This window comes from Dreissena polymorpha, chromosome 1 (genome assembly GCF_020536995.1).
Source record: "Dreissena polymorpha isolate Duluth1 chromosome 1, UMN_Dpol_1.0, whole genome shotgun sequence".
NCBI lineage: Eukaryota > Metazoa > Mollusca > Bivalvia > Myida > Dreissenidae > Dreissena > Dreissena polymorpha.
In genome coordinates this window covers 33,103,856-33,130,141 of record NC_068355.1, presented here as the reverse complement: position 1 = coordinate 33,130,141, position 26,286 = coordinate 33,103,856, and the positions used below count along the sequence as shown (strand labels likewise).

The window sequence follows — 26,286 nt, the reverse complement described above, 5'->3', positions numbered from 1 at the left end:
AATAAATCAACACCATTTATTGATTTTCTATGTGGGCACCTAAATTCCTATGACTTTATTTGTGAATATTTATTTGAATATTTGAATGTGCGGTAGGAAAAACATTGTTTGCTTGAATGTTAGAAACTTAAGGTTGACATCTTGAAAGATGGCAGTAAACATTTGACTGCAGAGTAGCTGGGGAAAAGATTGCTGTTAAACAATGTAAGACAGAACTCCACGCAAGATATGTCATGCATGCGATATGCATGAACTATCTTTTTTAATTAATTTGGATCTGAATTATCTTTAAGAAATGGTATGGTTATGAGGGTCTCTATGTGCAAAATGTTGCATTTATTTAGTGTACAAGTTATTGCTTAAACATTGAATTTGTTATGGAAATAATATAGTTTATGTGACTTAAAGAGATTTACATGTTTATGTTAGTGATGTGTTTTTGCTGATCCAAGTCTGTTCCTGCACACTATTTAAAGTAGATAACTACAAGTTATCTCATTTAAATGGGAAAAGTATTGTACTGTGAAAAAGTGTTGTGAATTCAAATAAAAATACTATGAACCGTTGTATTGGTACTATATTTGCTCCCCTATTCAAACTAGGGGACACATATTGATTTTGGCCTATCCGTCCATTAGTTCGCCGTCATACTTTGGTCGACATTGGTTTACAGTCAATATCTTATGAAATATTTCATTAAGAGCTTTCACATTGTAATTGGCGTTCGCGGAGATTTAATATCGTTTGATTTTGGATTTCTCCGGTAAAGTGTCAATGTCACATGGGTCTCTAATGTGAAAATGGTAACAATGACTGGATTAAGACTTGAGCACACCATCGTCTTTGCATTCAGTATATACTTGACGTAACGTTAAGGAAATCGCTTTAAGGAAATACACCACTAAGACGTTTGCACACTTTTCTTCATGGTGACAGACGTTATTGAGACGTTGTCAATAATAATAATTTTACTAAATCATGCTGGTAAATCCTAAAATTTGATAACTACTGTGATGCAATTTGATGCTGACGAAGTCATGTCGCCAGAATAGCTGCATGCTATTTGTCAAAGCAAAATTTGCAAATGCAGACTACTCTCTGTTGATAACACAGTATTGTTTTCAATATATCAAATAACACACATTTTAGGGAAAGGCATTTATGAAAACCTATCGGTAAATGCCATTTGTCTTGTATTGTGAGACAGAACTACCTAATAGTAGAGTGCCTATGATACATGTAGAAGGAAAATCGTTTAATTATCTAACCACACATGTGTGACGTATGCAAGTCAAAATAGTCTACGGACATTTACCAGTTTGCTATAAACAACACAAGGTGAATTCTCTTTTCTATCGGCAAGTATTGTGCTTAGATGTTCTATTTATAAGACGCAATAAGATTTGTATACGGGTCATGCAAAAATTGATCTTATGCAATATGATCCCAACGTAGCTTCAGCCAGGCCTGCGCAATCGCACAGTCTTGTAAGAATATGAATACTGAATAAACTACTCTGGAGTTATTACCAAACCTTGCGTGCCTTTTTTAAAGCGAAAAGCCTAGCCATTGATGGGAAAGTGCGCAGGCTTGGCTTGAGCTACTCTGGCCGCATATGCCATAAGACCGATTTTCGCATGACGCGGATGATATAGTTTTATTTGAATATGGGGAAAAACTGCGTCTCAAAGCCAAACAGCTTATTTGGCATAGTAAATATAAATAGTAAGTATAAATAAGAAACATGCAGTTCTCTGTTTTGGAACAGCTTGATGCGCAGAGGAGATTTGACAGGACCTTCGCGGAAACGTCGATTGCAGTGCCAATGTGAACATATCCTTGGAAAACCGAATAACGTGTGCCTGAAAACGAGCATTTGTAATAGGATTTGTTTCTACATTTTGGATATGTTTTGACTGCGGCATCATCGCTTTCTACTGTCTTCTAGGCACTAGTCAGTTAATACATGTATCCTCAAATATAAATTTACGTGTTTTTTTCACGTAATGTGCCTGTTCCAACGCCGACCAGTTGCATATACATTCTGTATTTTTCAATATGAAACCGAGAAATAATAGTTTTATAAATATCTTAAAAATTTACTTATTACGCAACCTACCATTGGCTGCAGAGTACGGAGCACCTTCCACCTTAACCTCGCACAGAGTGAGTACATCGTTAGGAGTGCTACGCGTAATCCGTACCCACTGACCGTACACCGGTGTAGGTAGCTCAAACGTGTATGAAACGCCGACCTCTCCAGGGTGAAACCCTTCAAGAGATTGAAAGCCGGCCTCCGATAACCCGACGTAAAGCTCGACGTCTCTAAGTCTAATACCTTAAATACGTGTATAACAACTGAAGACTTAGCGGCCATAGACTTAGAGGTCTCAGTGGTGTAGTGGATATGGTGTCCGCCTAGCGATCGGAAGGTCACGGGTTCGATCCCCACTATGGGAGCGTTCTTTAGATTACCCCTATAAACACCAAGTACTGGTTATAGTCCCAGGAAACGAACTCGAGAGCGTTAATTACTTTGATATCAACTCGTCCAATAAACAGCTAATATTCAAACTATGGATATGCCCGATACACTGCCCTTTGATGCTTTAACGTGAGTATATTGTCCATATATGGACAATGTTTGATTCAATGCATATTATTTAGTATTATTTTGATATTTTATTGACACGCGCAATGATGGACAAGTCCTGAGTATAGGAATTATCACTATATGCAGATGCATACTCGTGACAGAAATTATTGTAACCATCCGCTTTTATTTTAGACAAGTGACGAATGTCCTACACGACGCATATAAGAACCGCGTTCTGAGAAAACTGGGCTTAATGCATGTCTATCTATCTTTCAATACTGCCGGAACCCCCTTGCGGGTACTTTTGGCAGGTGCGCGTGTCAGTGCAAGAATAAAAGGTTTAAAAGCATTGAAAGGGAGACTTCAAAGCATGAAAGTGAGGTGAAGATAAAAGTGTGATAGTGTTAAACAAGAAGAAACATAATTATAGGTTAAAAGTTGTTTAAAAATCCCTGTTTTGTGCATTCAGGGACGACTGGTGAGTAGAGTGTGGCTAAGGCAACGCTTGTACCCCTCTAGGTCTGCCTGCTGTACAACTGAGGCCGGTAGGCTGCTTGTACCCCTCTAGGTCTGCCTGCTGTACAACTGAGGCCGGTAGGCTGCTTGTACCCCTCTAGGTCTGCCTGCTGTACAACTGAGACCGGTAGGCTGCTTGTACCCCTCTAGGTCTGCCTGCTGTACAACTGAGGCCGGTAGGCTGCTTGTACCCCTCTAGGTCTGCCTGCTGTACAACTGAGGCCGGTAGGCTGCTTGTACCCCTCTAGGTCTGCCTGCTGTACAACTGAGGCCGGTAGGCTGCTTGTACCCCTCTAGGTCTGCCTGCTGTACAACTGAGGCCGGTAGGCTGCTTGTACCCCTCTAGGTCTGCCTGCTGTACAACTGAGACCGGTAGGCTGCTTGTACCCCTCTAGGTCTGCCTGCTGTAAAACTGAGGCCGGTAGGCTGCTTGTACCCCTCTAGGTCTGCCTGCTGTACAACTGATGCCGGTAGGCTGCTTGTACCCCTCTAGGTCTGCCTGCTGTAAAACTGAGGCCGGTAGGCTGCTTGTACCCCTCTAGGTCTGCCTGCTGTACAACTGAGGCCGGTAGGCTGCTTGTACCCCTCTAGGTCTGCCTGCTGTACAACTGAGGCCGGTAGGCCGTTCCAAAGAACTATGGTGTAAGGAAAGAAGGAATATTTAAAGTAGTTGGCTGATGTATGGACTTGTCTGAATGAGAGTGGGTGCATATGACGAGTCATCCTCATAGGCCTCTCAAGATATGATGGCGGCAAAATGGCTACCAAGCCATACACAATTTTGTAAAAAAAGGGTCAGTCAGGAGAGGTCACGTCGGTCCTTCAAAGTCTGCCAGCCAAGTTCAGTCTGCATACCGGTTACACTGCTGTAGAATGAGAAGTCGTTTTTCACCAAGCGGACTGCTCTACGTTGTACTTTTTCTATATTGTCACTATTTTCTTTTGTATGTGGACTCCAGACAGAGGACGCATATTCTAACTGGGGTCTAACTAAGGTCTTATAGGCTACTTCTCTGATGTTTTCATTTTTAGTCTGTATATTCCTGCGGATGAAACCAAGAGATTTATTAGCATTCGTTGTAATGTTGGTAATATGTTTGTTCCAAGAAAGATCATCTGAAATGGAAACACCTAACTATTTAGCACTGTCTACGACTTCAAGGATTTGTCCATGTAGCCTGTAATTGAAGATGAATTTATGTTTTTTTCTTAGATGTGCGTTAAGTGTCGTTCCAGATTAGCCTGTGCAGCCCGCACAGGCTAATAAGGGACGACACTTTACGCCTTATTTGTATTTTTGCTAAGAAAAGACTTCATTTAAACGAAAAATGACATAAAAGCGGAAAGTGTCGTCACTGATTAGCTGTGCGGACGCACATGTATTATGCCCGGTTTTCTCAGAACGCGACTCATATGGTTAGGGTTCTTGTTAGTTGTCTATTACTAGACATGTCTGAATTCCATACGCCGAAGAGATTTGCGTAAATATGCATTACCAAACACGGCATTGTTTGAACAAACATATTGACTTACTAGACATGTCTGAATTCCATACGCCGAAGAGATTTGCGTAAATATGCATTACCAAACACGGCATTGTTTGAACAAACATATTGACTTACAACACATAAAAAGATTCTGATACGAAACATTATATTTTGACAATCTTTTTATATAAACGATTGAACGGTTTTACATTTTACAATATATTTTCATAACGATTTTCCACACGAGAAATGACAACGCACGACAAACCCATTCATTATGAGTTTCATCAAATTAAAGGTTCACACTTACGTCATACATTCCTCTTGTAAATCTTGACGCTTCGGATGAGGAATATCTGCTCGAGATTCACCCATCATGAGACGTTGTGAGACGCTGTGTGGGTGCATGACTGGTCTTCAATCAAACGCGATTTCGTATTTTCGTCAACGTTACGGTCCGCCGTATATGGACGGTTGGTGTCTGTTTGGTAGGCAGGTTTACCAAAGGCAACGTTAACGGCGTCTGTCTAAGAAACAAGGTTGGGTGAATGTAAATGTAGACATTACTACATTGGCTTTGAAATATCGCTTTAATCGGTAAATCCTCCGTGAAAAGGTAAACGGTGAAAAAACACGCCAATGAAATATATATGTATATATATATATATATATTATATATATATATATATATATATATATATATATATATATATATTTATTTATACAGTCAACCCGAAAACACACATCGCTTTGAACATCCATAACTTCATCTATAGTGCATCGATTTCCATGAACTCGGTCTTATTCAACGCAGAAATGAATTTCCTTTCTAAAAATGTACATATCTAATGTCCATGTAAATGAACGTAGGTCACGCGAATTGTGTATCGTGTTATTTCTTAAAATTTGACCCAGCATCTGTCAAAATATTACAATACATGTACATTTCCAGAAAGGGTAGTTATTTCTGCATTGAATAAGTCGTGAATCCTCAAATTTTGATTTTCTCAGGCAACCGTGTAGGTCAAGTTCACGGGCGGGTTCACACATTAGAGAATTGTTATGTTGAATCTGAAATTGCAAACAAACCGTATTATCCATAATCATGAACAACTCTTGTTGGGATAATTTGACGCTTATCAATGGCCTTAGGACTTTTTAAACACGAAATGTGATCATTGAGCATGTTGATATAACGAGTTAAGATGGCAGGTTTCTATTGCAGAGTGATGTATGCCCGTGCGATCTATAACATTTAATAAGTCTATGGAAAAAACTGTACTTTGGGATTCTGGATAAAATTTAAAAAAACGGGATTTATTTAAAGAAAAACGCCCAATGGTATCACGTGTCAAGTACTCGAAACGTATTAAGACGGCACCTACTCATGCTAGCGTGGTGGTACTCTTAAACCCTCGATGAATTAAGAATCTCTACCGTGAATACTGGAATCGGCGGACTGCGCGGAGGAACCACCAGACGATCAACGGGCAAGAAGGTGATTCTCAGCAAGGCGTTGTGGCACGCTACGGGCACGACAAGACACAAAGGAAATCGTGGACGTCCACTACATCCGTCTCTGTCTCAAGCCGTCTCGACCCTGTTCGTCGACGAACTGCGAAAATCTTCCTCACTCAAATCTAAGTCATCACACAAGTCATTCTGCCATCATCAACCTCGCCCCATCGATCAGAACAACAAGTGCTGTGGCGACGGGCGAACGACGAACCGGCAGATGCGGGCACACTGGAAGCCGTAGGCGTAATCCTGCACGCAGGCGGTCTAGGTTATTGGTTCCCCCTTAAGTTACAAGGAGCAGCAGTGGAGTCCGGCAGATCCATAAACGACTGAGCAGCCCTCTTTAAGAATGCACTGCTCACTTACAGGTATGAGGAAAGGGCTAGAAAAGGTGTCATAAAAATTGCTCGCTCAAACCTTCCCAAGACTGCTTATCGCGGCTGGAAGGGGGCCCTACACCAGCAGTCGGAACAAAAAGAAAACAAATAGAACGAGAACAGTTCTTCTCACGTTAGACGTATTTTACGTGCGCAAACCTGTGCGCAGGTACCATACAGACATACCACACTAGAATAGCTCTGATATAGAACGAACTCGTCAGATACGGAAATGACATCGTAGACTTCCCAGTTAGCTCCCATTTATGAAAGGAAGGAAGCATCGTACTATGCTCAGCTCCTAAGCCTTTACCCAGAATAAGTGAAAACAAAGTTCTACGCAGACCTTCATACCGTCATTACAGAGTCCTTGGGCACAATGAAGTGGGCCAAAGCAACATGAATGGTCTTCTTTTGCCCCAAACATGGGCGAAACAAGAACCGCTGATCACAAACACGATCTTCCGCCAACCAACCCGTAACTGAACGTCATGGATGCACCCTCGCTCAATACACTGGCTCTTATTTACTATGTTTCCGTGAGATAGAGGGATTTATACTAAAGCCACAGACCCATACATATGAGCCGTGCTCTGTGAAAAGAGGTTTTAATGCATGTGCGTAAAGTGTCGTCCCAGATTGACCTGTGCAGTCCGCACAGGCTTATCAGGGAAGACACTTTCAGCCTTTATTACAATATTAGTTTGAAGAAAGTATATTCTTAGAAAAGTCCAATTTAGGCGGAAAGTGTCGTCCCTATTAGCCTGTTAGGACTGCACAGGCTAATCTGGGATGACACTTTACGCCCATGCATCAACCCCCTTTTTCCAGAGCACAGCCGATATGATACATACGAAACGAAAACATACTTAAGAAATGCTTTCACAGGATTAATGGTTAAATCCCGGCAATAAGGTTTTTAAAAAACCACAAAAGTTCTCATTTTGCAACAAATATTTTGTGTCAGTCGTTCCGATTATGTGCTTTAAAAATCTTATGTAAGTTTAAAGTGTTTGCATGTAATTTGTTACTGTTTAACCAGTTTGTTCTGTTTTGCTGACTGCCTCGTGAAGTTCGCGTTTTGCATCGCGTATTTTGTAATTTTGATAAATCTTTTTTTTCAGTTTTCATGACCCACATACCATTTAAATAGCGAATGCTTATAAAATAAACAACTAAGGCTTTATTTACTGAAAACAGCAAATAGCGTACTATGTAACTGGCAATTTAAACGTTAATTTATAATAAGCTTGAATACAAGTTCAGAAGAAACAGTCCCTGAACACCGCGACACTGAAAGCTTTATACCCTTGCATATATTGTTTGTACAGTCAAAACTTGCTGAGGACTTACGCGTATATACGATCGTATTACTATTTTTAAAACGATAAAACGATATTGTATTAACGACTTTAATACATTTCAAACGAAGTCGAGCATAATAACGTAACGTTTTTTTTTCAATGGCAAATAATGTTTTGCTTTCTTGTACTCAAAACAGGTACTCAGTTGTGTAATCCCAATTTGTGCAAATTCGTTCATAGAAAACATGGACAAATTGTAATCAATTATATATCAAACACGAGTCAATTTGTCGGTATTGGCGTTAATTTGCTCGTGAATTTTCCATGAAGTAAGAACATATGAAGTATTTGATGTTTTATAACATTTATCAGTCATGTTCATAAATTAATTTGATATTGCAATAATAATATAATTCGTGTACTGAGAAAACTGGGCTTAATGTATGTGCCTACAGTCCGCACAGACTTATCAGGGACGACAATTTCCGCTTAAGCTAGATTTTTGGTAAAAAGGGACTTACTTTAAGCAAAAAATTCTGTTTAAGCTGAAAATGTCGTCCCTGATCAGCCTGTGCGGCTACAAAGCTAATCTGGGACGACCATTAACGCACATGCATTATGCCCAGTTTTCTCAGAACACGACTTATATATTCACATTGCAATCGTGTAGGCTCTCGTTACGCGAGCTTGATTATTTAAACTATTTGTTAAGAGGCAAATCAACTGTTTTTTTTTATAAGAAAAGCTATCTGCAAACAAAAAATACCGTAAAAGCGGAAAGTGTCGTCCCTAATTAGCCTGTACGGACTTCACAGGCTAATCTGGGACGACACTTTACGCACATGCATCAAACCCTCTTTTCACAGAGTACGGCCCGTATTTAATCTTTGTTAGAATGCCTTTTAAAATGTGGTCTCATGGGATCTTTCGAATGAATCGCAGCACTTATTAGTATTGGTGTGCGCAAAATTAAAATAATCTTGTACATTTAATGTTCAATTAAGTTATAAATTAACAGAACTTATAATTCAGAGCTCCTGTTATCGACATACAATTCTTATTCGGAACATCACTAACAATAAACTGCAATAATGTAGCGGTAGAAAATAGCGTTTCATTAGTAAACGAATAATTGAGCATAACCTGAAAGAAAACGTATTTCGTGAAACGTATTTTGTGCCCATAATATTGAACAGGAGGAGTGCAAGCTGGTACTTTTTTTTTAATTCGGCGGTCGAAAATGAAAATGCGAGGAAATGAATGTGTCAACCAGATACTTAAATAACAACAAAAGTTTTGTTTTAGTAACGTTTGATGATGTCATGAGGGAAAGTTGTCGATTTTAATAATTTAAGAAGAATCGGAAATCAAAGTTATGCTATTGAAGCATGTGGGAAGGAGAAATGCGGATACAATATCAAAGGAAGAACATTTTGTCATATGAAAATAGTGTTTACAATAGGGAGTTTAAAGCCATAGCGCAACTAAGACCAATGGGACTTTTAACCCATGTATGCCCAGTGGATTCTCCCATCATTTTAAATTGGATCAATTTCATTCCAAAATTAGGGATGTCTAGTATTTTTATTTATATATTTAGAATATTTCTTACAGAAATTCCTGTAAGCAAACAGCGCGGACACAGATGAGACGCCTCAAGCGGCGTCTCATCTGGGTCTGCGCTGTTTGCCAATGCCTTTTTTCTAGACGCTAGGCATAAATGGGTTAATGCATGACATATTTTAAATACACATAAAATATTTTTTTGAACGAAAACACTTAAGTTTCAAGTCATAAACAAACTGTTGTTTGTTTTTAAGAAGCTTATAGGAATTTCAATATACCGAATTAATATACGCGCCAACGTTAAAATAATGTTGTTGTTTTTTTTTGTTATAAAGCTGCATTTACTTTTTGTATAGATGATAACTATCTTTTTTTGGAAATGAGTAATGAAACTTAAAAATAAATAAGCAATTATATTAAGAGTCTTATTTCATATTTCTCATTCTGACGTTTAACAACATACCTGTATAATTAACGGCTATGTTTTATTTATGTTTGTTTTATGAGAACAACAAAAAAGAAAATTATTTGGTTTTCAGTAGTTGTAAGTTGAGGTTCTTTCAAAATCGGTAAACGAATTAAATATGTGTTCATTTTCGTATTAAGGTTGTCAAATTTAAGACGAAAAACGAAAATACGGTATATGGACGGACTCTGTATCCACTGACCATTGCCCATGAGTTTGCAACGACTGCATTTAATTTTACTCAGTGTTCTTTCATGAATATTATGCACATTACACGGACTTTGTTTGAAACTAAATATTTTTTCTTTTTTCAATGTTGTATTTGCTCTTATAATCAGAGTGCATTGTCGTCTATTTGCTTAGCGACAGCTTAGGTAGTTTGTTAAATGTACTAATTACTTCAAGTTCTACTTGACCTACAATTTCGCTGCCTACTCGTTCTATCATTTGGAATTCCGCTGAAAATTTATGGAAACAAAACAGGAGAAAACAAGTAGTCCATAACAGAAGTTGGTACTTTGAAATTCTAAATTATGTCTGAAAACACTTTAAAAAAATAACAATTCTCTTTCTTCTTCTCATCCATATCACATAAAACCACACCGGGTCTCTGCGCAAAGGTAGGATTCCAAAACTTCAGAACTAATCTGTAATCTTCCGTTTTGAAATTCATTACTTATTCAATGTGCAGGTAATGTAGACAGAAGATTTTATCGCGATAAAATGGACGATAAAACTCTCTTTTTAGAGACCTCTTGTGAACTATGAAAATTATCTGTAATTTCCATAAGCGGAGCGTATCAACTTTTAGTCTCCTCTAATATTCCCCTGATGATCTAACAACTACGTGATGGGTATATATATTAAATATTCCCTTACTTATAGACTTAAATCATCCGTCCCAGTGTCAGCCTTTGAATCTTGCAAGTCATAGTTAAAAACAAAACTTGGCATGGGTCAACGCCAAGGTTTCAAATAACACTCGTGGATGGCAGACCAAGAGCAGATTATAATGGGTTCATGCTCTGTAAAAAAAGGGGTTTAATGCATGTGCGTAAAGTGTCGTCCCACATTGGGACGACACTTTACGCAAATGCATTTAACCCCTTTTTCACAGATCACAGTCAATATAGTTATTTTAACAGTTCTGATAATATGTTAACTTTTATAACCTAACGTCCATCATCAGCAATCTTATGCCCTTACTTAGCCGACCAATCATAGGCAGTATTTTCAGCTCAAAATTCAAAGTAGCATAAAAGGATCAGTCTTTTTTCAATTTCATTCGCGTGCGCTTCATAGTTTTATTTCGACCCATGGTGCAAAAAGGTACCTTGTGTACTTTAAATTTAACGGTATGTGGTACCATTTTGCACCAAGCGATTTGGAGCGATTTGATATATACCAACAATACAATTTTACATTGAAACCATTCAATCGATATTTCATTGTCCTGAGTAACTGTACTAAATGAGTCTGAGAAAACTGGACATAATGCATGTGCGCAAAGTGTCGTCCCAGATTAGCCTGTGCAGTCCGCACAGGCTAATCAGGGACGACACTTTCCGCATTAATTGGATTTTTGCTAAGAAGAGACTTCATTTTAACGAAAATGTACTGCACAGGCTGATCTGGGACGACACTTTACGCACAAGCATTATGCCCAGTTTTCTCAGAAATAAATCGGTTAACAGGCTAATTCAGATTATAAATAAAAGTGGGATGCAATCACGTGACAGACAATTTGGCGACGTCCATTCCGAGATTCGTATTTTTCGCCATTGTATGACCTTGAATACCTTTTTTAATGCCGCTCACATTCCAGCCATATAAACGAGAAAGTGATAAGAACAATAGTAGATTGCAACACTATCTGATTTGAAAGAAGCAATGTATCTAACTCGGCCGAACTACAATTTGATTATTGCCAATGCGCGTGCGTGAGCATTAGGATAAGATGTTTTTAAATACTTTTTATTACGTTAGTTCTTTTTACTTGTAAAAAGCTTTTGTATTTGCTGAAGAATTCACGTATATATCAACCCCGCAGTATAATATTAAACCCTCTCCCATTCAGAAGCAAAGTGAAAATGACTATGTGCAAACAGCATAAAACCAGAACAGCTTTGGAATAACTCGCAATTTGTTCAGGTTTTATGCTGTTTGCTACTCACCAGTATCTAAGTGTTGGAAAGGAAGCCTTACACACTTGAAGAAAGGCCTTTAATTTCAAAGTACTTTCTAAGGGACTACACATGCTGAAAATACGTATCTAAGTAATAAAGGGTCAAAACACTCACATACGCATTTCAGGCCATGGTATGTTAAGCCTAGCCGATTCGATAAATTATGCAATGATAGAATAGTAACATATTCTCTGTATGAAGTGGGCATTACAACATAAAACAAGCAATAGACGAGTTTAACATTCCCAAGTTGGGGGATGATCACAACGAGGAAATCAGGTTCAGTGAAATATGCCATCGAGATTTTTCCGCCAAAGCGTGCTTTATTATTTATGAAATCGTTATATTGTTTGATCATAGAACCACTTTATGAACATATAGTGTATACGTGTAACAAAAATTGTAACAGTTCACGTGACAACTACGTACTCCACATGGCACCAGACACACTTTGGCGTCGTTTTATTACAATAAATATGATAACGTGATATTATTTCAGTATTTTTTCTCTGCAGCTTGGGACTATAGCGAGAAGAGAGAGAAAAGAAGAGTATACCACTTTTATAAAGATCACATGATGAAACTATTTGAGCCTTGTTTTGGGATAACTGGGCTTAATGCATAAGCGTAAAGTGTTTTCCCAGATTAGCCTGTGCAGTCCGCACAGGCTAATCAGGGACGACACTTTCCGCCAAAACTTGATTTTCGATACGAAGGGACTTCCTTGAAACTAAAAATACCAAAAAATCGTAAAGTGTCGTCCCTGATTAGCCTGTCCAGACTGCACAGGCTGATCTCGGACGGCACTTTACACACATGCATTAAGCTCAGTTTTCTCAGAACAAGGCCCATATAGTGTATACGTGTAACAAAATTGTAACAGTACATGTTACAATTAAGTATTCCACATGGTACCATGGTAATCAGTGCAGTAACTCAGGTGTCATTGTTTCGACATTGACTTCATGAAATATGGATAAAATAATAAAATAGACATTTAAGTTTAAGGTAAATTAAACTTCACATAATATAAAATAAGATTGATATTGATAAGATCAACATTACATATGTATAAAAATAGTTTCTAGTGAGCATAAAAGGCGCATGACTGTATATTATGACAAGTAACACTTTCTTGTTGGGTTGTTTGGTATAAATTGATAAACTTATGTGTTTATCTATGCTTTCTTACTTTATTGTTCTTACTAGTGATCTTTTAATATATTTGGACCGTGCTCTGTGAAAAAGGGGTTTAATGCATGTGCGTAAAGTGTCGTCCCAGATTAGCCTGTGCCATCCGCATAGGCTAATCAGGGACGACACTCTCCGCTTTTATGATATTTTTCGTTTAAAGAACGTCTCTCCGTGCTCAAAGTGAGCTTCTGTAATCATCCTATGTCAAGCGTCCAGCATCATTTGGTGTGCGGTATGTGTAATATTTCAGATCGTTACAAATCTAGAGGCCACGTTTGCCATCTAATCTTTATGGAACTTAGTCAGAAAATATTGGACTGTTTGAACATTATATAAAGATAGAATTTTAGTCACGTGTTTGAAACTAGGTCACTATGTCAAATCATAGAAAAATCGTGTAACCATTCTTGAGTCCACAATGGTGGTCTAAAACAGTGTATTCCTAAGGGCATAAGGAATATACTGGAATATACATTCCCAGGGTATGAAACGCAGAGCGTACGTAAGTGTTAATATAGTATTGTTTTGACTGTTACTATCATTTAATATGTATTGTATTTATAATATAAAATTTGACTATACTATTATACAAAGTTTGCATTAATATTTAATTATAATTAGCATTGCACCTATCACTCCAATAATTATAAGAATGCGGTACCATATTACTAGAATCAGCCCGGGTATGTTTCCGCGCAAGATGTATGATACGTTGGTGGGATTTACTGCCTCTTTCCCAAAGACCAATTTCTTGTCAGTTATCAGAATGTCCAGTAGATATTTGGACAGCACAGAGAAGACCGGGCCTTTGCATCGCTCCTCGATGAAAAGGTTTAACACTAGTCCATTTGAGTGCAATGCGGCTCGAAGCCGGCGCCTCTGCAATGAAAAGAGGTTGCAGTGTAGCAGAATGTGGGCAGCCGTGAAGGGCTCCCGACAACGGTTCCAGAACGATGACATACTCTCCTGCGCCACCGAGTTACAGTGTGTTTCCAATCCTAAGACGCGTCGTGGCTCTGTCAAGCGTCATGGCTCTGTTAAGCGTTATGTCTCTGTCAATCGTCGTGGCTCTGTCAAGCGTCGTGGCTCTGTCAAACGTCATGGCTGTGTCAAGCGTCGTGGCTCTGTCAAGCGTCGTGGCTCTGTCAAGCGTCGTGGCTCTGTCAAGCGTCTTGGCTATGTCAAACGTCTTGGCTCTGTCAAGCGCCGTGGCTCTGTCAAGCGTCGTGGCTCTGTCAAGCGTCATAGTTCTGTCAAGCGTCGTGGCTCTGCCAAGCGTCGTGGCTCTGTCAAGCGTCATGGCTATGTCAAACATCGTTTTTATGTCAAGCCTTGGCTCTGTCAAGCGTCCTGGCCTTGTCAAGCGTCGTGGCTCTGTCAAGCGTCGTGGCTGTGTCAAGCGTCGTAGCTATGTCAAGCGTCGTGGCTCTGTCAAGCGTCGTTGCTCTATCAATGTTACAGTTCGTTCATGGAAGCATTTTGTCATTTATTTGAGTCACGTTTTGAGAAAACTGGGCATAATGCATGTGCGTAAAGTGTCGTCCCAGATAAGCTTGTGCACTCCGCACAGGCTAATCAGGGACGACACTTTCTCTTTACGACATTCTTCGTTTAAATGAAGTTTCTTCTTAGCAAAAATCCTATTTAGGCGCAAAGTATCGTCCATGATTAGCTTGTGCGGACTGCACAGGCTAATCTAGGACGACACTTGACGCACATGTATTAAGCCCTTTTTTCTCAGAAAGCGACTCATTTTATGACGAAAGCATTCATGTTCCCATATTGAACCGCGATTGCTTGGAATAATGATTTAAATCGAGCATATTTGTTTTGTAAATATTTGCTTAATTACCATCCCTACGGTATCAGGTTTGGTATGAATCAAATACGTAAAACCTATGTATGTGACACCATACAGTATTGAAGTCTTGTCTAAGTACATGCTTAACAGCATAGCAAGCCTAAAGTTAAATGACTTGTGTATGGACTCAAAATGACCGTTTTTACAGATTTTGGCATGTATTGTAGTGTATCATTAAATGCTTTATATTAATTAATGTAAACATTTGATCTAAAAAGCTTCTGTTTAAAATCAAGAAAGAAACAAAAAAGTAACCCTCCACTGGGCTCAAACCACTGACCTCTGACGTTAAAGTCTAATGCTTAGACCACTCGGCCATCCGTTCTCATACCATGAATGATGTATTTTATACTTTATATAAGCAATTCTCGTAGTGTCATAAAATAAATATAACGACAACAACAGAACTCCCCAGATTATTCAGTCATTTCGCGTTGCAACAATTTAAAATGTTCAGGTTTTTAAATCGTCAAAAGATGCATAAAATGTATATTTCAGAGCATGGTAAATGCTCAGTATTACTGTTTCCTCACAAAAATCATAACTTAAACGAAAATTTACGAATCTGAAACATTTCTTTTTAATTTTGTCAATAAACTAAAACGTGAAAAAGTCCCTTTAAAATGCATTCCATAATTACGTTAGTATTAAATAAAATATTGTAGAAATCGCTCCTACTGGACATTGTTTTTCAAATCAAAACAACATACGGACGCATCGCTTTTGAGAAACAATATACATGTATCATAACCCATTTATGCCTGGTGGACTCTCCCATCCTTCTAAATTGAATCAATTTATTTCCAAAATTAGGGATGTCTAGTATATTTATTTCTATATTTAGAATACTTCTTACAGAAGTTCCATTAAGCAAATAGCGCAGACTCAGATGAGACGCCGCATGATGCGGCGTCTCATATGGGTCTACGCTGTTTGCAAAGGCCTTTTTTCTAGACGTTAGGCATAAATGGGTTAAAGTCATGCGACAGCTTAGGGATGCCTTGTACTTTGATTGTTGTTAAACTTATGATAAAGTATTTCCTCGTAAACTAATGATGATCGTGTCGAAACACAAAAAGACATTGACTTTGGCAGTCGTTTCTGTCAAATATTGTTCTATGTTATATATCTGCTTTGCTTCTACTATAGCATGTTGTCTTAATTTCGAACTTTTAAAGACATTGACATGATAAAGTTGGTAAGGACATTCAATGTAATGTGAATAGGACTTATCTAACTGTATAGGTCATGTGTGGTTTTAGAAGGTGGTTTAATAAACCCAAATCACTCTGTTAAAACCCAAATGAAGACCGATGCGAAATATCATGTACTTACTTTTGGTCTTACCATGTGTTTTTCAGATACACCGGACTCAGCATGTATTCTTCTACGAGATAAACGAAACTTTTATGAACGTATCTGTTTCAATAATCTACAAGTTTTAAATGGCCCGTACAAACTCTTGCCACGTGGTCGAATAAGGTGAGTGGTTATGACATACGACCCATTGTCGCATGACGCGGCTCATAGACCATCGCTATTATGACAATATTGCATCACTCAAACCTATAGCTCTACTCGAAGAAATCTGGGTGTACATGTGATTTGCATCAAGATTTTTTTGTTGCTTACCGGTATATTTCGTGATGTTCCATTCACAATTCTTTGGTATCCTAAATCTGTAAAATCATTTAAGCCTCGCTCTGGAAAAATCGGGCTTAATGCATATGCGTTCAGTGTCGTCTCCGATTAGCCTGTGCAGTCCACACCGACTAATCAGGGGCGACACTGTCCGCTTTCAGACCTAGTTAAGTCATATGGTTCAGATTTTGCTTTGATTTACAACCGAATCCTATTTCGAATTCAATGTTCAATGAAAACAATGTTGTTGTTTTTTTAACCTTTATGCTGCATTTAATTGTAACTGTTTTACACCTGTATTTAGTATTTATTCAGATGTGACCATCGCAAGGTGGTAAAAGAAAGCTAAACTGCTTCTTGTTATTTGCTTTTCCTCAATACAAATTTGAAAAAAATATTGCGTGCCAATTTCGTTGTTGCAGATAACAATCTTGAGAGTAGCGACTGCTTGATTGCTTCTTGACATTCGCTTTTTGATCTTCATGAAAGTCGTATTTGTGCTCAAAAAGTGAATGTTGCTGACAACCGCTTTGAAATATTTATATTTATACCGTTTGAAATACAGACATGTCGAGAACATCTTTTTATGTAATTAATATAAATTTAAATAACCAGTAATGAATTTAAATGACATGTTCATGATGCAATATTCTGAACGACATAATGTTTCCAGTCTGCCGACATTATACACGCCGACTATGTTCGGCGAGTCCTCTCCCGCACTGCCGGTCACAAACAACGCATCCTGGTGGCCCAGTGGAACACGTCCTGTGGAGACAGACTTTATTGAGGCTACCGGTAATTAAAGAATAATTGTTAGTGTTCCGAATGATATTGCGGTGTATTTTTACTTGATAGCGAAAACATTAATATTTCCTAAAAACAATAATGTGTAACATTAAACATTTAACTAATATAATTGTTATGGTGGTCCGCCGGAAAACACTTTCTGTGTAAACAGACTTTATTGGGGCTAATTAAAGAATAATTGTTAGTTTTCTTAATGCTATTGCGGTGTATGTTTACTTTATAGCGAGGCCATTGAAATGTTGTTTTTTTCTCTCTGCGCACACAGTCCCCGTTGTTGTTTTATTGAATATGTGTAACCTTTAACTAATATAATTTTTATGTTATATAAAAAGCAAATGCGTTTCTCTGAAATATTTCTTTACAACAAAAATAAATATAAATAAGCTGTATGTTATTAAAGTCGCGAATCAAGAGGACTAAAAACATGCGCTAAAAATAACAACTTGAACTTAATAAAATATAATAAATGACGTTAAAATTGAAACGAAACCGGAAACGAAACAGCCCTAAAAATAAGTAAAATATAATTATGTATGAGCCGCACTCTGCGAAAATGGAGTTTAATGCATGTGCGAAAAGTGTCGTCCCAGATCGGTTTGTGAATCTGAAAAGGCTTATTACGGACGACACTTTTCGCTTGAATAGAAATTTTCGTTTAAAGGAAGTCTCTTCTAAAGTAAAATCAACTGATTGTTGATAAAAATTATCCGACATTCGTTGTTATTTCATTTCATATAATTTATTCGCCCCGAAAATTCGTCAGTAACAACCAACACTGTTGAATAACAATAGGGTGTTTGAAAAGAAACTCGTTACAGGTTCTATCCTAATATATAGTGTAAGTCATTTTCGGCTTGGCTTAATTATTGTGTTGATGTTCTGTTTGTTTGTAAAATCAATGTTAAAAGACTAGCAAAGTACAAATAAACATGTATACATACAAAATTAAAAATATATATTTCAATATTGAGTTTTTTATTAGTAATGCCTACCTGTGTGCAGAAATTCTACTTTTATTCCGTTCCCAATTTCATGGCGATCCACTCGTCACCATGACACAATGCGACCTTTCTGCACTGAGCTTTACCCGTCACATTGCGTAGCAACCGTGGAGGGTCGACCTTGATGTTCCAGATTTTGATCTCCTCCTCCTCCTCGCAGACTAAAGAATGTAAAGAGTTAATAATCTCTCTACATGTATAGGAGACCATCTTGTTAATCGTTTTACGTTTGATTACAATTGATCACCAATTTATTTTGGTTTCGTTTCTGTATATGACTGTGAATTATTTAATTTTTCATCACACCATTAAACTGTAAATACGGATTTCTCTCGGGCAATATTTGTTTCACCATTATGGCAATATGTGGCATCGATTACGCTTATATAAGGTGATTAAGAAAGTTCAAAACTGTAATAAAATATCCACTCTTACAATGTTTATATGTCAACGAGAGCTTAACTAAGAACGTCAATTTAGTTTCGTAAAAAACAACAAACAGCAACTACCGGTACTTTATAAAGTAACAACAAAGCGTATAATGCACCTGTGATGACGTATTTGCCACATGACGTCATCGTCATCATGTCAATGCCAGACGTGATGTCATTAGCAGACAGGGTAGCTCCTGACCCGACTGAATGCATGCTTCGCTGACCAAATACGGCATAAGACCAGTAGTCGCATGAAGCGGCTCAATTCATAAAGAACTTTTAAGAAATATTGTTCAGTAATTGGCCTTGTAAAAGGGCTGTTTACATATTAGTTGTTATGAAATCTAACCGAATGTTTTGATTACTTTGATAAAAAAAATATTTTCACTTGAATTAGCTGGTTTTCTTTAGTAATAATGATATTTTACCATCAGGTCTTGTTTATTCAACGATTTTCCATGCCTACCGTATATGTACAATACATGATTGTGTATTCTTGTATTGTCTAAATGTATGTTAATAAAGATGAGTCTTGTTCTGGGACAACGTGAGTAAAGTGTCAGCACAGGCTTATCAGGGACGACATTTTCCGCTTTTATGGAATTTGTTGTTAAAAGGAAGTCTCTTCTAAACGCAAATCAAGTTTCGGCGGACTGCACAGGCTAATCTGGGACGACACTGTATGCAGATGCATTAAGAATAGTTTTCTTAGAACGAGTCTTATATGAGTCCGGCTTCCAACCTCATTGTCCTCCAGGCGCCCGAGTAGCTGTGGCACGAACTGAACCGGATCCGTTTGAAGTCCCGTCCGGGAGAGCAGAAGCGCATCCAGGATGTTCTTGAGCAGGGAATACCCCTGGAACGCCGCTTTGGCCGCCGTGAAGTCGTCTAAGAGCGCCCTGGGAGAGCCGCGAGAAACATGCGTGAATTACATACTTTTAAGACGTGTTTGGCTCATGTTCCAGTGTTAATACAAGACACAGTGTTTTTGTTTATTTTGACAGTTAAAACATATACTATTATTTTCGGATATTTTTTAACGAAAAGCTAAAAATGTTACCGAGCAAAGTTTACTTACTTATTTGTTAAGAGCTATATATAATGTTCACATAAGAAACTCAAACAATCTAAATTTAAGTGAGACTGCACGATTTTTATGTGTTAAATTGAAATATATTGATAACAATATGTTAAAATAACACAAAATAGGCAAGAAAAATTATACATTGAAGACGAATTTCATAAAATGCAGCAAACACAAATTAGCGCCCCGAGCCGATTGTGACGAAGAATTTTCGTACATATTTTCCTACAATAACCGAAGCATTCGTCTTTTTATTAGGATCTGGAGTTAGTGTACGTGTGCCGTATGAATAGATATCGTTGCAGGAAATTAAAATGATCCGTAAAACAACCTTGTGTCTTTGGGTCGCATGAACGAATCTGCACTAAAACTAAATTTAGATTCACATCGTACATGCATGATATACATGCTGGCGAATTCGACCGTACATACATTTTCCATTTCAGAATTAAATATCTGGCTTATTTCGCATTTTTCGATACATGTTCTTCTTAACTTTTATTCAATTTATATTGAAATATATGTATAATAAGTTTTTTTACACATTTTCTATCAATTCATAACTATTTGACAAAATCGTGCAGTCTCACTGTAACGTGTATTTAAACAGGTAAAAAAAGTCATTTTATCAGCCTACAATTACATCAGGTAACTAAGTCCGCATACAATAATGGTACATACAGTGGTAACAGTGACAGTAAACGACAACTAAAACCAATGATAGAGGATAAGGTCGTAACAATTTAAGTGAGTAATTATAACATACGATGTGCCATTTCTTAACCATAAAAATTACTCAACAGGAAGTGCATGTAACTTAGAAACGCAGAAGAGCACGTTTGCGAGACACTCCTTCTTGAGAAGGTCAACGTGACCCGCGTGCAGGCGGTGATAGGGCAGATTGTTTAGAGCCCGGATGTTGTAGTCATCCTCTCCGAAGCGAAGGGGCTGTGGCGTCACATAGATGTCCTCTTCTATTACCTCCCCTTTAGCGTTCGTGTACGGCTTTTTTTCTTCCTGGAATAAAACACTTAAAAGCTTATTTTAGCATCGTTCTCGGAAAACTTGCCTTAATGCATGTGCTTAAAGTGTCTTCCAGAGTAGCCCTTAAAGTCGGCACAAGCTAATCCGGGACGGCAATATCCGCCTTAACTGGGTTTTTGCTAAGAAGAGACTTCCTTTGAACAAAAAAACCCTTAAAACAGAAAGTGTCGTTCCTGATTAGCCTGTGTAGACTGCACACGCTTATCTGGGACGACACTGTACGCACATGCATTAAGTCTGGTTTTCCTACAGCGAGACTTGTATAAATACTCACGAGCTAGCACATGAATTTGCTAACATGTATATTCGGTGAAAATTTCGATATTACAGGGAGTGAATTAATAAAATCAATATAAACATTCTCTATTTAGCAATGACTTGCGGCAATTTGAAAATAATGAAACGTTTAAAAACTCGTGATAACGATAATGTTCTTCATTATACTTCTATATTGGAGGACCAAAAATTATCAAAGACTCACATAGCAAATTGAGCCTGATTGAAAAATCAACGTATATTTTTATTTTTGCATACTAGTTATTGTGATATTCTTCCTGATATAACGACTAACTGACCAAACATATCATAATTATGCTCAATACTACCATTTTCCCAGGCTCCCGCGAAGAAATCAGCTAGGTTGCCATGGAGACGCTTGTTCTTCGCTTCGTCTGCGCAGTAGAGCCCGTGCGCACTTTCCGTAAATTGACGGTGGTACCAGTTCAACACGCACGCACCGTCTGCACCGCGCTCAACTGCGGTGAAAAAAAACAACAACACATCTGTTAATTATAGTCTATCACAGAGCATTGAAACAAATACGCGCAGTGGGTATGAAGTACATGTACTTTTTAAATTCCTTCACTTATTGCATGCAGAATGTAGCTAATTTACCACTGATACTAATTTCATAAAAAATCACTTAAAGAACATTGAAGTAAGTGTTACTCAGCTGAAAAAAAATCTGCAAGCATCAAGGTGAAGCGAACCTATGATCACAAGTTCTTAAGGCAGACTTTCAACCGTTGCGATAAACGCTTTATCTTAATTTAAATAATATGCGACGTTAATAATGCATTGGACATCATTGTCTTCTCAACAGCTCGACGTTCGTAAAACATTGAATTCAAACGAGAAAATAACAGTATGTTCAATACCGATATATTGGTCGATGTCCGTCCGTATAAGCACGAGAAGTAGAGGGGGCAGTCTGCGCATGGGCGGTGTCCAGTAGGTGAAGACGTCATTCAATACGTCATCATCGCAAGACAACACGTCATCAAGCTCCGCCTCGGTGATTCCGTTATTTGCTGCAGTAAATATCCATGTTGATCTGAATTTCTGCTAAAAAAACTTTCTTAAGCATGTAGATAAACAATTGAACATTGTTCTTGGAATGCTGGACTTAATGCATGTGCTAATAGTGTCGTCTAAGATTAGCATGTGCGGTCCGGAAAGGCTAATCAGGAAAGACATTTTGCGCTTTTATTAAGGCAGAATTTAGTGCATTAAGCCCACTAATAATAACGCAGCAAAGCAAACATTTAATGACACTATAGAATTTCTACCGGCTGAATGAATCTAATAAATAATATATTTACACGTTAAATATGTATTACTTAGTATACAAATCGAAGACAATATTGCGATTGCAGTGGCTTATAATCACCAAGTTGAAGGGCGACGTCTTATGAACCTCGTGGAAATGTAGGTACAACCGACAAATGAGAAAGAATGGTTTTTATCGGCCCGATTTAGTGTCAAAATTCTTTGCTCGTTGTATTTAAATTTTCTGCACGGATTTTCCTCATTTTCCATTTATAAAACCTTTCCAGGGTTGCGTGCACACACCTTTAAGAACAGCAGTGTCGGGCACTTCCGGAATGTGGTCAGCAGGAGTTCCATCTGGGTCTGAGTCAACGTCCGGTTCCGTTTCTGCGCCCACAATGCCACAATGCTGTGTGCATCCCTCTGATCTAGTTCCGGGACCTGTATGTACCTATCCTCGTCAGGAAATAATTTCTATAAAAAACGGCAAACATGTATCACAAGTTAATAATGAAATATTTTGCGTTTGCTGAATTATTTTAAAGACTTCTTAGCGGTGTGTTTTTAAGTTGTAGGTCTACACAGATTTCGATGTCGTTTGGTATTTTAAAAAAGTAACATATTCCTCAAATACAAATCAAATACAAAATGTGGCCACCAGTGTTTAAAATAGTCAGTGGACACGTAGATACATAACTCTTCTTTATTTTTTGTAAACTAGAAAACTGGTTTTAAAGAGATAGAAAAAATATACAGTAACCAATGTATATCTTAACACTTTATGGCGCAGCCATGAGTGAAAATTTTGATTTTCTATGGTCACAGTGATTAAAAAATCGATAGTCTACCATATGTAATACATTTTCTTTACTTATGCCTTTCGCCCTATGTGGAGATAAACTGATGACTTTCGCAGGAATAATACAATTTGGACGTCAACATAATTTTTACTGTTTAAACAGTGAATTCTCAGTTCTAAATCAATGTTATTTCCCTATAAGCCACATGACAGCATAAATAAATTACTAAATCAATAATAATAATAATAATAATAATAATAATAATAATAATACAATAACTGTTAATAGACAGGCTCCTGACAACTGAATATTAATGTAGGTTCGTGTGTTGCTCTTTATCACTCATAACAAGGTTTAAATTGTACAGCCGGGAGTACTTCTATGAATAAACATCCCCCCTTACATAGTATTTTATCTTTATACTAGTACACCTGTTGCCTTTATAAAAGTTCCGCTAACTTGAGGGCCGGAAACGTCTCGTAATTCTCCTCCGGAAGTGATGACACGATAATCTTACAGTGAGGCGGCTGGGAGGCCGGGAGCCACATCAAAGAGCGGCCATTGTGAGAGGTGTCCAGCTGGTCAAGCGAGTCCAAGATGACCATGAGTGGGCACTCTGCCGTGCCGTGCTTTAAGAGCAGATTCAACTGGACTTTTAGGAGGTCAACGGTCTGAAAAAGAGAAATTATTGTTCAGAATCCACATGACGATTTATCTTTGCATGATGCAAAACAAGAAATGAGTGTTTTAAAGAAAATAGTTTGGTACCCGATATACATTTGTGTCGTGTTCTGAGAAAACTGGGCATAATGCATATGCGTAAAGTGTCGTCCCAGATTAGCCTGTGCAATCCGCCTTAACTGGATTTTCGTATAGAAGAGACTTCCTTTAAACGAAAAATACCATAACAGCGGAAAGTTTCTTCCCTGATTAGCCTGTGCGAACTGCACAGGCTAATCTGGGACGACACTTTACGCACATGCATTATGCCCAGTTTTCTCAGAACACGACTCATATGAGTCCCGCACTGGGAAAACTGGACTTAATGCATGTGCTAAAGTGTCGTCTCTTGGTAGCATGTGCAGTCCGCAGAGGCTAATCAGGGAAGACACTTTTCGCCTTAACTGAATTTGCGTGTGAAATAGACTTACTTTAAACGAAAAATTCCATAACACCGTACTGAATTCCATAATACCGTACTCAGGGGTTCTGAAATATGCTGTCCGAGTTGTCCGAGTCGTCAACTTCCCCTTCCGGACAAGCAGTTTTTGAAAGCTGACTTGTCCGGGGACAAGTAAAATTTCCGTGGTAATTTTTTTTCGAGAACGAAACTACTCTATTTTCCGTAAATCAAAAACAAAAGTTTATATAAATAGCTTATGATTAATCTGCGGACTGGCACACTTTTTCAACTGGAGATAGGTTATTTTCCGATAATACTTATTTAATGTAGTAAACCAGTCCACGAGTATATATAGCAACAGCCAATCACGCATAAGAAAAAAATTTTAATAGAGAAACCAGCACACATGTGTATAGCAACAGCCAACCACGCATTAGATAACACTTTTCGTACATTGCAAATGGCCGCATACATGTTCTAACGACCTGCATTTGATTTTTATATAATAAAACCACTTCAACGTCAAGACATGACGCTAATCAGACCAATGATAAAATCAGTTCGGCGTCGGAAAAGAAGAGAAAAGCCAAGTATGAATATGATAAACATACGACGCCAAGCGGAAACGAGAATTTGTTGAGTCTTGGCTAATTGATTTTCATTGGCTTGAAAACGTTGCCGATGTGTGTAAATGTAAACTTTGTAAGGAGTTTCCTTTATTAGCGGATAATTGTATACTTTAAATTGACGGAGGTTATTTTATTTCAAGTGAATTGTCTAGTCATGTTGAGCTTATTAAATATCCGAGATGGTATCATGTGTGACTTAAACGTGATCTTATTATATGCACATCTTGCTTGTATTTTTTGTTCATGTGAATTTTCTAGTTAACTATGTTTATAATTTAAAATAGAAGTTAACAAAAGTGTATGCTTGTATTATTTGCTTAATTAGTAATGACCTTTTCCTTTATCTATCTTAAAAGTACGGACAAGTACTTCTTGGGTACGGACAAGTGAATTTGTGGGTCCAACTTGTCCGTGGACAAGTAGACTCTTAAAATATTTCAGAACCCCTGATTGGGTGCTCATTTCATCAATTCTTTAAATAGAAACATATGCCGAAATTCATTTAATACTTTCGAAAAATTGTTAACGTTTGTGTTTGACATTCTTTAGCACTCTTATCGTCAATATTAATCAGAATTCGTTTGAAATAAATGAAAACGGGCAAAACCTGAATTATCGAGTCATGGATAAAGACGGAAGAAGTTGCATGTATGCGATTGAAACAGTCGAAACGTATATATCGGAGAAAAGAGGGACTCGTGGAAAATACGACTATTACATTACAATCAGTTATGAGTTCTCCATGGCTTCAAACTGTTAATTACATAAGGCGACTACTTTTATATTTATCGGTTTACAAAACCGGCAGACGTATTTTTTCAAAACCCCGAAAAAATTAAATTAGATTTGACATTGTTTTTTTTTAACAAAAATTCCCGATCCAAAGAAAATGGTCTGAACAGTAATCAGTTTTCTAAACGTTCCGCGTTTTATACATGGCATCGCGCACTGAGCGGTCGGGTTGTACTATTTTTGGTATTTTACGTTCTTGTGCGTATAAATACGCAGTAACTGTGATAAACCAGTCTGTTGTTATCGGGAACATGGCGACTCCCGTTGACCTGGAGAACAAGGGAGATTGTTTATTTTTGCAAGTCTAAC

General features: G+C 37.9%; 2 long non-coding RNA genes across 6 annotated transcripts; both read right to left on the bottom strand.

Annotated features, from left to right (window-relative positions):
- Nucleotides 1-1,718: 1,718 nt before the first annotated feature.
- On the bottom strand, nucleotides 1,719-14,027 carry LOC127874894 (uncharacterized). 3 transcript variants are annotated; one of them, XR_008047282.1, is made up of 4 exons: nucleotides 13,872-14,027; nucleotides 4,910-5,126; nucleotides 2,120-2,338; nucleotides 1,719-1,862 (listed from the first exon to the last, which is right to left on the bottom strand). It is a non-coding gene; the product is annotated as an uncharacterized LOC127874894 (long non-coding RNA). The 3 variants fall into 3 exon arrangements; XR_008047373.1 differs by lacking the exon at nucleotides 2,120-2,338 and having other exon boundaries at nucleotides 13,872-14,012; XR_008047472.1 differs by lacking the exons at nucleotides 1,719-1,862; nucleotides 2,120-2,338 and adding an exon at nucleotides 4,061-4,155 and having other exon boundaries at nucleotides 13,872-14,011.
- Nucleotides 14,028-17,327: 3,300 nt separating this feature from the next.
- LOC127874027 (uncharacterized) lies at nucleotides 17,328-24,760 on the bottom strand. 3 transcript variants are annotated; one of them, XR_008047047.1, is made up of 9 exons: nucleotides 24,634-24,760; nucleotides 23,865-24,104; nucleotides 22,937-23,107; nucleotides 22,243-22,395; nucleotides 21,691-21,840; nucleotides 20,843-21,058; nucleotides 19,700-19,856; nucleotides 18,515-18,684; nucleotides 17,328-17,480 (listed from the first exon to the last, which is right to left on the bottom strand). It is a non-coding gene; the product is annotated as an uncharacterized LOC127874027 (long non-coding RNA). The 3 variants fall into 3 exon arrangements; XR_008046735.1 differs by having other exon boundaries at nucleotides 19,700-21,058; XR_008046931.1 differs by having other exon boundaries at nucleotides 19,700-21,058; nucleotides 23,893-24,104.
- Between the last annotated feature and the right edge of the window lie 1,526 nt (nucleotides 24,761-26,286).